This window comes from Macrobrachium nipponense, chromosome 33 (assembly GCF_015104395.2).
Source record: "Macrobrachium nipponense isolate FS-2020 chromosome 33, ASM1510439v2, whole genome shotgun sequence".
NCBI lineage: Eukaryota > Metazoa > Arthropoda > Malacostraca > Decapoda > Palaemonidae > Macrobrachium > Macrobrachium nipponense.
Genome location: NC_087219.1, coordinates 29,428,896 through 29,441,395, shown reverse-complemented (window position 1 = coordinate 29,441,395; position 12,500 = coordinate 29,428,896). Strand labels below are relative to the sequence as shown.

Sequence of the window (12,500 nt, the reverse complement as noted above, 5' to 3'; positions counted from 1 at the left end):
GTCTTTATATTTATATATATATATATATATATATATATATATATATATATATTTATTTATATTGTATATATATATATATATATATATATATATATATATATATATATATATATATATATATATATATATATATATATATCACTGTTACAACTCGCCCTAAGTTGTTCTTTGCAACAAAATATCCGAATCATAAATTATTTTAAAGTGTCTGAATTTTTTCGTTCCTTCTCCAATTCAAGTTTCTGATTTTTATATATTATACTCGCATATATGGTTTATACAGAGAGCCTTCCTTTACTTTAACATTCGAACCAAGTACTTCATTTTCGCATTATAATATTGTTCATTTCCTTTATTTATACCATGAGTTAATATTACCTTTACTAGCTAATTCAAGCGTAATGTTTTGTATTTATTCTCAGTTTGAAAAAAATATAGTTATTATTCATTTTTCCTTCTTCTCAATTTCCTCTGATATACGAATCGTATTGCCAACATTAACTTCGCCAATTAATCATCTCTTAACGATACGAAGTTGTCAACTGCTTCTAAAGTTGTTCGACGTTGTCAACATTAAGGGTTTCTCACAAGTTTCCAGGTATACCAGTTTTAAAGCCATTGTGATATAATATACCTACAGAATGCTCATTTCTCTTCAGGTAAATCTAACAAGAATTTCACAGTTAAATTAAGAAAAAAAACACCCATTCTTTGTCCCTATTAATTTTATGCAAGGCGTTCTTTAAGAAGAGAAAATTTTTTTACAGTCCTTACCTGGGCATCTTCTTCAGTGCCAGAATAGAGTTGATTGAGCAAATCGCGAACGTCCGGAGTGAAACAGGCCGTGTAATTGGTCCAGCCCGCTGGGTCCTGTCATCGGGACTCTTCCCCAGCCAATGGCCATCCACGGCACATGTCCTGTAGGCTTTTTCTGTGTGTGGATGATGGAGCAGTTTAGGGTAAGTGAGACCACTCAGTAGTCAATGATGTTAATTTTTTAATTTTATATTTTGAAATAATTTTTTATTCTAATATATTTCTAGGTTAAGCGTGAAGACTGTTTTTATATTAGTATCTAAGTAAAAGTGACTTATTTTGTACTCGTTATATCTGCGATTCAAAATGAGAATCAATTATAATTTACTCTTTCCTATTCAGAATGTGTCAAATAGTCCACCATGAAAGCTATTTGATGTCATTTCACAGAGAAATATCTATACTTTTACAAGATTGCAATTAGAAATATTCACCACGAAGGGAAAGATATCACCAAATATTACAAAAGAAAGAGGAAAAAAAAAAACATTTACGAAGGTAAGTTATTCCATTATCAGAATTCGTACCTGAGAGTTTGATTGTAATCAAAAGAAAAGAAGAAAAAGAAACTAAGTAAATATGAGTAACTATAGCTGCGCGTGCCTTTTGTTATGAAAGACAACACTACCTCAATTACATCAGGGGAGAGAGAGAGAGAGAGAGAGAGAGAGCAAGAGAAGAGAAAGAAGAGAGGAGACTTTGTCCTTACACCCCTTACAGTCTTGTTAGTGGTTGTCCCCATGGCTCCCTCAGTGTGTGTGTGTGAGAGAGAGAGAGAGAGAGAGAGAGACAGACAGACAGACAGTCAGACAGACAGACAGACAGACAGACAGAGAGACAGAGAGTGAGAGGATTTGGGAGCTGGTTTTTAAATTCTGTTGTGTCTATAATAGAGAAAGAAATATTTTCTTTTTTTTAGGAGTGATAAACTGTTATTGTAAGAAAGTAAGTTTGCCTTTGTTATGAAAAACAACACTCCCTCAGTTACATCAAGATAGAGAGAGAGAGAGAGAGAGAGAGAGAGAGAGAGAGAGAGAGAGAGGATTTGGGAGCTGGTTTTTTAAGAAAGAATTATTTATTGTCATTAAACGTATTATCTATGTTTTTCTTGGTAGGAGTGATAAACTGCTTTTGTTAACTGCTAGAAAGTAACTTTATTTTTATTAAATAACTGATTAAAACCAATAGCAAAAACCCTTGTCAGGAAATCTCTATCTCAGTAGTGATGAAATCAGATTTCCTTCTGTATAGAAAAGCTTATATCCACAAATACTTAGTTCTAACTGGATTGAACAATGTAGCCTACCATTACTAGTACCCTACTGTAAGTTTTGTGATGAATGACTCTCAAAATCATTACCAGATATCTATATATTCTTCTAACAGTCAACAAGACAACTTTTATCAGGAAATAGGTTATAGAAAATGAAGAATGAAACATCTAATATAAAAAATCACCTTCATCAACAACAAAAACATATCACGATTATCAACTATAGTAGATTCAGATCAACCGTGCATCTGGTGTCCAGGCCAGTCCTTTACCATGCTCCTGTTTGGCTGTTGATAAGCGAATCACAGGGCTGGAAATCTCAGTCTCTCTTGAGAGTTCACATAGGTAGGATGTATATCCCTCAGGAGAGGTGGAACATGCATACATCTTGCCAATGTGAACTCTCTCGAGAGACTGAGAGTTTCCAGCCCTGTGACTGGCTGATCAACAGCCAATCAGGAGCGTCGTAAGGGATTGCCCAGAAATCAGATTACACGGTTGATGTGAATCTGCTATAGTTAACAAGTCACCCTCATGGATTAGTCAATGTATGTCAATTTTCCAGTTTGATCTCATATTTACAGTGAAGTAAACTGCCCCCAGGAATAAGGGTCACCTCTCCTATGAAAAATAGAGGTCATAAAGCGTTGCTCTTACGTGTCAGGTCAACCCCTCTCACGGGTGGGCAAGGTAGGGCCATCCGCATGTTGACCTGCGTCGGGGGCCAGCACATGATGTTATCCCAGGTGGCATTGCAGAAGAGGCCTTAAGTTGATGGGAATAAGGGTTAATATTGCAACGAACAGGTAAGCGTCACAAATGAAATAAGGTTGTGTGAGGTGGGGTATATATATATATATATATATATATTATATATATATATATATATATATATATATATATATATATAGATATATATAGATATAATATATATATATATATATATATATATTATATATATATTATATATATATTTTTATATATATATATATATATATATATATATAGATATATATATATATATATATATAATATATATATATATATATATATATATATATAATATATATGTGTGTGTGTCTGTGTGTGTGTGTGTGTGTGTGTGTGAACGGAGAAAGCAGGCAAGTCTGCCAAAGTGATAAAATACGCAGGGAGCAGGAGCAGGAACAAACATGGCGAAGTATTTTACACTTTATTCCGACGCGTTTCGCATTCAGCAGAATGCATCTTCAGGGTCTGTATAATAAATAATGACTAATATAAATTAAATTGATTTGAAAATAGTCTAACAATTATTTACAAACTAGTTAAAATGAAAACCGAAACTTTACACATAGATAAAATTACACTAACAATTGATAAAACAACACGATAAATTAAAAGCACATACGTTAGTTAAAAGTTCAGATAGAAAGTTAAAACAAAAAACTAAATAAATAAATTAGTAAAATACAAAGTTAAAAAATATTTGAGGAGCACTGGGGGTCGACCTACCATGGTAAGAGATAATTAAAACTAAAAGAATGTACACAGAAACATAGGCTTAAGAAAGATACAACGGGGTGGAGGTGGTCTGGTTGTTCAACTGCGGAACAAGTTGTTTAATAAAAAGGCTCTCCAGGATCAACAGTTCATTTGGGCTGGAGGTTTGACCAACAATAATAAAACCCTCATATTTAATATCAACTTTACATTTTTTGCTATGTTCAAATCCCGAACAGTCCAGTATACGTGAACATAGCAAAAAATGTAAAGTTGATATTAAATATGTGGATTTTATTATTGTTGGTCAAACCTCCAGCCCAAATGAACTGTTGATCCTGGAGAGCCTTTTTATTAAACAACTTGTTCCGCAGTTGAACAACCAGACCACCTCCACCCCTTTGTTTCTTTCTTAAGCCTATGTTTCTGTGTACATTCTTTTAGTTTTTATTTATCTCTTACCATGGTAGGTCGACCTCCAGTGCTCCTCAAATATTTTTTAACTTTGTATTTTACTTATTTATTTATTTAGTTTTTTGTTTTAACTTTCTATCTGAACTTTTAACTAACGTATGTGCTTTTAATTTATCGTGTTGTTTTATCAATTGTTAGTGTAATTTTATCTATGTGTGAAGTTTCGGTTTTCATTTTAACTAGTTTGTAAATAATTTTTAGACTATTTTCAAATCAATTTAATTTATATTAATCATTATTCATTATACAGACCCTGAAGATGCATTCTGCTGAATGCGAAACGCGTCGGAATAAAGTGTAAAATACTTCGCCATGTTTGTTCCTGCTCCTGCTCCCTGTACATTATATATATATATATATATATATATATATATATATATATATATATATATATATATATATATATATATATACCCCACCTCACACAACTTGATTTCATTTGTGCACTTAATTCTCAATTAAAAATCCAAATAATAGAATTCGTAGGAGTAAATAAAAATAACTTAATATTTTGACTACGTGCATGCAAAAAAAAAAAAAAAAAAAAAAAAAAAAAGAACACACACATTCTTACCATAATGACTTGTTTACCTGAAATGGTCTGAAATAACTTTGGGGGCATTACATCTATCATTCACAGGATACCCTATTATTACTTAGGTACCATTTAACAATTAATATTACATCTATTATTCACAGAATACTATTACTATTACACTTGTCATTCTCAGATTACCCCATTATTGCTTAAGTGCCATCTAACAATTAATATTCCAGTAGAATAAGCGATGAGAAAAATGACTATAAACCAAACTGTCAGGGCATTAAGAGTATTTTATTTAATCTAAGCTGACAAAATCTAATCATGCCACGACTAAGGTAATTTCAGATCACAACAGGTCCTGACACCAGTGCTCGTCAACACGGCACTGATTATTAATAGTCCTTAGCCTCCTTTCATTCAAACCTGTCAATTATGCTTGATCAATCGTTAGCTTCAGATAGGATTGCTTTCCTTCTGAGATGGTGTCATGGCGCAGATGAAGGTTTCCAAGAGGCTGAGAACAAGGGAAGTATATTTCACTAGAGGTAATTCCAAACTTGCAACTGACAGAGGATTCATTGTAAGGTATATTGCGTTCTTTGAAGATTACATATTCATGCTACTTGGGAGACCCTACTGCTTATATTCCATAAAAGTCTCGGAGGATAATAACTTTTCTCATTCCCTTAACATCTTGGAAGACAATGCCGTTTCACAGTCTATTCAAAACTTGGAGTACGATTCGTTTACGTTGCATGAATAAACTTGGATGATTATACGTTCATATTCCACTAAACAAAACATAGAGGACAATACCATTTGCATTCCATAAAAAAAATCACACCAACTCGTCAGTTTTAAGATAGACTTCGATTATACGAACTCTTTAAATTCACTTTCAAATTCACGAGTGAAATACCCTATTATATATTTCAGTTAAAAATACCTAAATTCCTTTCACAATACTAATGTTTTCATGATCTGCTATAAAGTATTAAAAAAATCTAATTCTTTCAGTATCATCTAGTTCAAAAACGTCCGTTCTCTTCGTGTTAGGTAATGCATCTAAATTCCTAATGTTTTCACAGATTATTTATTTTAGTTAAAACTACATAAATTCCTTTCGCAATACCAATGATTTAATGAACTGCCAAACACACACACACACGCAAAGGGAAAAAAAACCTGCAAAATAAAACCTCATTGAAGGTATGTAAAATATCTAAATTCCTTTAACAATACTAATGTATTCACAAACTGCCTCAATAACAATTTGAAAAAAATAAAAAATAACAGAAACGCCAGGAAAGACACATAACCTGTAGGAAAAACCTCCTGAAGGGTATGTAAAATCTTAAATTACCTTTCACAACACTGATATTTTAACAAATATGTTCCAATATCAATGAAAAATAACAGAAACGCCAGGAAAAACACATAACCTGTAGGAAAAACCTCCTAGAAGGTATGTACAATATCTAAATTACTTTCACAACACTGATATTTTAACAAATTGTTCCAATATCAATGAAAAATAAAAAAAAAAAAACGCCAGGAAAAACACACACAAACTGCATGAAAAACCTCATTGAAGGTATGTACAATATCTAAATTCCTTTCACAATCCTGATGTCTTCACAAACTGCCTAAATAATTATTTGAAAAAAATAACAGAAACGGCAGGAAAAACACGTATACGCTGTAGGAAAAACCTCCTAGAAGGTATGTATAATATATAAATTACTTTCACAACACTAATGTTTTAACAAATTGCTCCAATAACAATAAAAAAAAATAAAAAAAACGCCAGGAAAAACACACACAAACTGCATGAAAAACCTCATTGAAGGTATGTACAATATCTAAATTCCTTTCACAATACTGATGTCTTCACAAACTGCCTCAATAACAATTTGAAAAAAAAAAAAAAACACCAGGAAAATCCCACTCACTGAACTAAATTCCGGAACATTATCTAGTTCCATCCAAACTCCGGTTCTCGAGAACCCTCTGACCAACTCACCCAGCCAACGCAGGCGGAAGAATTAGAGGCAACGTTAAGAACTCACCATTATCCAGATAAGTGGCCACTTCGTAATAAGCCTGGCACTGCTCATGGCTTGTGAACATCCAGGGCTGGAGGGGCTCCCAGGAATAGTCTCCTCGGAAGGATGAGGAATTTGAGTCTTCAGGAATGATGCCGTCCAGACCTCCTCCGCCGCTGCCGTCTGGCGGAAGAGAATTTGAGGTCATTTCTTCCAGACAGTCTTTAGACACTGGTTAGTGACAGTCGTACCATTTATATTATATTATATATATAATATATATATATATATATATATATATATATATATATATATATAGACATATATATATATTATATATACTCTTATATATATAGATATATATATCTATATATATATATAATGTATATATATATATATATATATATAGTATATATTATATTTATATATATCATATATATATATATATATATATATATATATATATATATATATATATATAAATCATATAATATTATATATAATAATATATATTAATATATATATATATATTAATTATAATAATATATTAATATATAAATATATATATAAATATATATATATATATATATATTATATATATATATATATATATAAATTGTTTAGCTTACATGGGTTGAAATTGCGTTAGAACAAATTAACACAGATTCCGCCAATATATATATCTTTCTGACCTCGAAAAGCCTAATCATCTTTTTATAAATCTATTAACCCCCCAACCCACCCACCCACCCCCACCCATCATGCCACAACTTTCCATCATCTACACTTCAGTGTTTCCGAAGTTCCCCCAATTGCAGAAATCCTCGAAAACTCGAAGTGCAAAAATTCCCTTTGGATTCGATTCTCACGTCAGGAGGAGGAACGCAGTAATTCGATCTGGGTGTTACACGACATTTATTGTTCATAAGCTTCACAAACGTTCGAGAACTCGAGTTCTTCCATTTCTTTTTCTCTTGCTGGGAACGTTTTCAAACGTTATATCATCCACGTTAACCTTCGACGTCTGACACTCGTTCACCGAAATCCAATCACGAATCGGTACAAAAAAAAAAAAAAAAAAAAAAAAAAAAAAAAAGATCGTAACAAAATTAAGAATTAACTGTCTGTGCAATTCTCATTTGATGCCGACCAAAGCGTTTGCTCTACGAGTGGTTTCTTTTCAGAGTAAAACGTTTTGATGGCATACGAGGTATTGTTGCCCTTGATTAGAATTAAGTTAACTCATAATTATTATATATATTTTTGAAACGTTTGCTTGCCAGATGTCCTTCTCGTGAGTAAAAACTTTCAATACAATATTAAGTGATGTTACTGTAAGATTAAGCCATATAGCCCCCATCCCCCTTTTTTTATAAGTCTGCAGAACTCAATCTGAGAAAGTAATACACACTTAAAGTAAAAATAAAACTTTAACATACCACTGCACCTTGCAACGTCATTGCAATTTTTACTTGGCGGATTACTGCACAAGCTTACATTTTCCAAGTATTTTTGTCTTGGTCGAAATAACTCGCAAACTGGGAAATATGAGATTTCCCCGGGATAATTCTCTGGATTCCCGATTTGGAATAGAAAGCAACTAAAGCGATATATCCTCAGAATCAAATTATGTGAATATCACTGAAGTAAATTTAATTATTAGAGATGCTGTGAAATGACTCCTAATCTCGTTAATTATCTAATCAAATTAATTCGGCGAAATAACATATCAAATTGCAGCATTCTGGAATGAAAATAACTTGACGTAATTACCATAATTGCTTCCCTGACTTTCTGACATATTCCTGGGCATTAACTGATAGAAGCACATCATATTAACACAGTGAAAGCGCTTGCAGGCAATTTAGAATTTCCTCGCAGCGAGGTAGAACCGCCAGTGCACCTTTTGCGGTGCACCATAGGCATTGCTTAAGCGTGCCTTCGGCCCCTAGCTGCTTCAACTTCACTCCGTTCCTTTTACTGTACCTCTTTTCATATTCTCTCTCTTCCATCTTACTTTCCACCCTCTCCTAACGATTGATTTAAAGCGCAACTGCTTTGAGGTTTTCCCCCTGTTACATCTGTCAAACCTACCTGCTCTCAACTTCGCTTTCAGCGCTGAATAACCTCACAGGTCCCAGTGCTTGGCCTTTGGCCTAAATTTTTTAGTAAATTTTAATCAATCTAGAGTTCGTTCTGATATTGTTTACCTTTTATCAGTCAATGTATTAACTGAAAATACTTTAAAATCTATTATTCTCTTTACTGTTATCTGCGAAACGGTCTTCTTGCAAATAATCGAATCTATAAAAGACCCTGCAATAGCTTCCTAACATCATCTCTCGACTTATTTCCTTTTGTTTTTATTTGTAAGTCTATTTGTTATAAAAAGAATAATTTTTTTAAATGTAAATTGTAACCTTCTCTTACCCATAAACGGTTTCTCTGAAGGTTAGATGTTCTAATCGGCTTGTTCTATATGTTAATAGCAACATCAATTAAATAAACAAATAACTGTTCGGATGAACAATACATCTGGAAGAACAAACGCAATTGATGTATCTAAATGTTCTGATGAAAAGGAGACAATAATAATAGAACTTTTCAAACAAGATAAATGCCCGTTTATTTGCCATACGCATTGAAAATATCAAAGTCGATGCAGTTATTGAAGAACAATTGCTACAAAATGTTAATTGAAATCAGACTATGAAATATTGCGACTCACCACTGATGACATATTTAATTATAGTCTCGATGACAGAGGGTATAACGTCCCATCCACACGGTCGAGTTTTGCCCGACGAACTTTGTTCGATGTGACGTCAGAATCAGGAAAGGTCAGAACCTTCTGACGTCACATCAAGCAAAGTTCGTCGAACAAAGCTTGAAAGTGTGGACGGGCCTTCAAGGGGAAATCACTGTTCCTTCTCTCTTAGTGGAAATTTATAGTTTTTCCGTCTATTTCTGTCGGCAAATTGCTGTTCCTTCTCGTTTAGTGGAGATTTATAGTTTTTCCTGTCGGTAAATTACTGTTCCTTCCAATTTAGTGGAGATTTAGTTTTTCCTGTCGGGAAATTGCTGTTCCTTCTCATTCAGTGGAGATTTATAGTTTTCTTGTCGGGAAATTGCGTTTCCTTTCCTTCCATTTAGTGGAGAGTTTTATTATGTTTTTTCCCGTCTATTTCTGTTCGGTTAAAATTTGCTGTTCCTGTTCTCGTTTTTAGTGGGAAGATTTCTATTTTTCTGTGCGGGTAAATTGCTGTTCCTTCCCATTAAGTGGACATGTTTAGTAGTTTTCCGGTTCGGTTAAATTGCTGTTTCCTTCTGCTGTTTAGTGGAGATTTATTTATAGTTTTTTCCGTCTATTTACTGTTCGGTAAATTGGCTGGTTTTCCTTCTCCATTTAGTGGAAATTTTAATATTTTTTTTCTTTTTCCGTTTATTTATTTTCTGTCGGGAAATTGCTGTTCCGTTCTCATTTAAGTGGAAATTTATAAGTTTGTTTTCCCCGTCTATTTCTGTCGGTAAAGTTGCTGTTCGCCTTCTGCATTTAGTGGCAAATTTTATAGTTTTTTCCGTTTATTTCTGTCGGGAAAGTTTGATTGTTCCGCTTCTCACTTCCAGTGGAAAATTTTAGATGTTTTTTCCGTCTATTTCTGTCGGTAAATTTGCTGTTCCTTCTCATTTAGGTGGAAAATTTTAGTTTTTTTAGTTTTTGCCATTATTTCCTGTCGGAAATTTGGCTGTTCCTTCTCATTTAGTGGAAATTTAAATTTAAGTTTTTTCCGTTTATTTCTGTCGGTTAAATTGCTGTTCCTTCTCATTTAGTGGAAATTTATAGTTTTTTTTTCCGTTATTTCTTGTACGGGAAATTGCGTTGTTTCCTTCTCATTTAGTGGAAATTTAAAATTTTTAGTTTTTTCCCGTCTAATTTTTCTGGTTCGTAAACTTGCTGTTCCTTCAACTGTTTAGGTGGAGAATGTTTATAGATTATTTCTGTTTAATTTCATGTCTGTAAAATTTGCTGTTCCTTTCTCGTTTAGTGGGGAAATTTTATAGTTTTTTCCGTTTCATTTCTGTCGGTAAAATTGCTGTTTCCTTCTCATTTATTTAGTGGAAATTTTATAAGTTTTTCCTGTTTATTTCTGTCGGGAAATTGCTGTTCCTTCTCATTTAGTGAAATTTATAGTTTTTTCCGTCTACTTTGCTAGTCGGTAAAATTGCTGTTCTTCCTTCTCATTTAGTGGAAATTTATAGTTTTTCCGTTTATTTCTGTCGGGAAATTGCTGTTCCTTCTCATTTAGTGGAAATTTATAGTTTTTCCGTCTATTTCTGTCGGTAAATTGCTGTTCCTTCTCATTTAGTGGAAATTTATAGTTTTTCCGTTTATTTCTGTCGGTAAATTGCTGTTCCTTCTCATTTAGTGGAAATTTATATTTTTTTTCCGTTTTTCCGTTTTAGTTTCTGTCGGGAAATTGCTGTTCCTTGCACGTTTAGTTGGAGATTTATAGATTATCGTGTTTATTTCTGTCTGGTAAATTGGCTGTTCCTTTCTCGTTTTAGTTGGACAATTTCATAGAGTTTTTTCCGTTTATTTTTTCTGTCGGTAAATTGCTGTTCCTTCCTTCGAGTTTAGTGGAAATTTATAGTTTTTCCGTCTATTTCTGTCGGTAAATTGCTGTTCCTTCTCATTTAGTGGAAATTTATAGTTTTTCCGTTTATTTCTGTCGGGTAAATTGCTGTTCCTTCTCATTTAGTGGAAATTTATAGTTTTTCCGTTTATTTCTGTCGGTAAATTGCTGTTTTCCTTCTCATTTAAGGTGGAAATTTATAGTTTTTCCGTCTATTTCTGTCAGGAAATTGCTGTTCCTTCTCATTTAGTGGAAATTTTTAGTTTTTCCGTCTATTTCTGTCGGTAAATTGCTGTTCCTTCACGTTTAGTGGAGATTTATATATATTCCGTTTATTTCTGTCGGTAAATTGCTGTTCCTTCTCGTTTAGTGGAGATTTATTGATTATCTGTTTATTTCTGTCTGTAAATTGCTGTTCCTTCTCGTTAAGTGGAAATTTATAGTTTTTCCGTTTATTTTTGTCGGTGAATTGCTGTTCCTTCTCGTATAGTAGAAATTTATAGTTTTTCCGTCCATTTCTGTGGGTAAATTGCTGTTCCTTCTCGTTTAGTGGAGATTTTTAGTTTTTCCGTCTATTTCTGTCGGTAAATTGCTGTTCCTTCTCGTTTAGTGGAGATTTTTAGTTTTTTCGTCTATTTCTGTCGGCAAATGGCTGTTCCTTCTCGTTTAGTGGAGATTTATAGTTTTTCCTGTTGGTAAATTGCTGTTCCTTATCATTTAGTGGAGATTTATAGTTTTCCTGTCGGGAAATTGCTGTTCCTTCTCGTTTAGTGGAGATTTATAGTTTTCCCGTCTATTTCTGTCGGTAAATTGCTGTTCCTTCTCATTTTGTGGAAATTCATAGTTTTTCCGTTAATTTTTTTCGGGAAATTGATGTTCCTTCTCGTATTGTGGAAATTTATAGTTTTTCCGTCTATTTCTGTCGGTAAATTGCTGTTCCTTCTCATTTAGTGGAAATTTATAGTTTTTCCGTCTATTTCTGTCGGTAAATTGCTGTCCTTCTCGTTTAGTGGAAATTCATAGTTTTTCCGTTCATATCTTTCGGTAAATTGCTGTTCCTTCTCATTTAGTGGAAATTTATAGTTTTTCCGTTTATTCCTGTCGGTAAATTGCTGTTCCTTCTCATTTAGTGGAAATTTATAGTTTTTCCGTCTATTTCTGTCGGTAAATTGCTGTTCCTTCTCATTTAGTGGAAATTTATAGTTTTTCCGTTTATTTTCGTCCATCAATTG

At 33.1% G+C, this 12,500-nt stretch overlaps 1 pseudogene; it reads right to left on the bottom strand.

Annotated features, from left to right (window-relative positions):
- Positions 1-12,500, bottom strand: part of LOC135202716 (PDF receptor-like) — a 73,043-nt pseudogene that overhangs the window by 11,977 nt on the left and 48,566 nt on the right.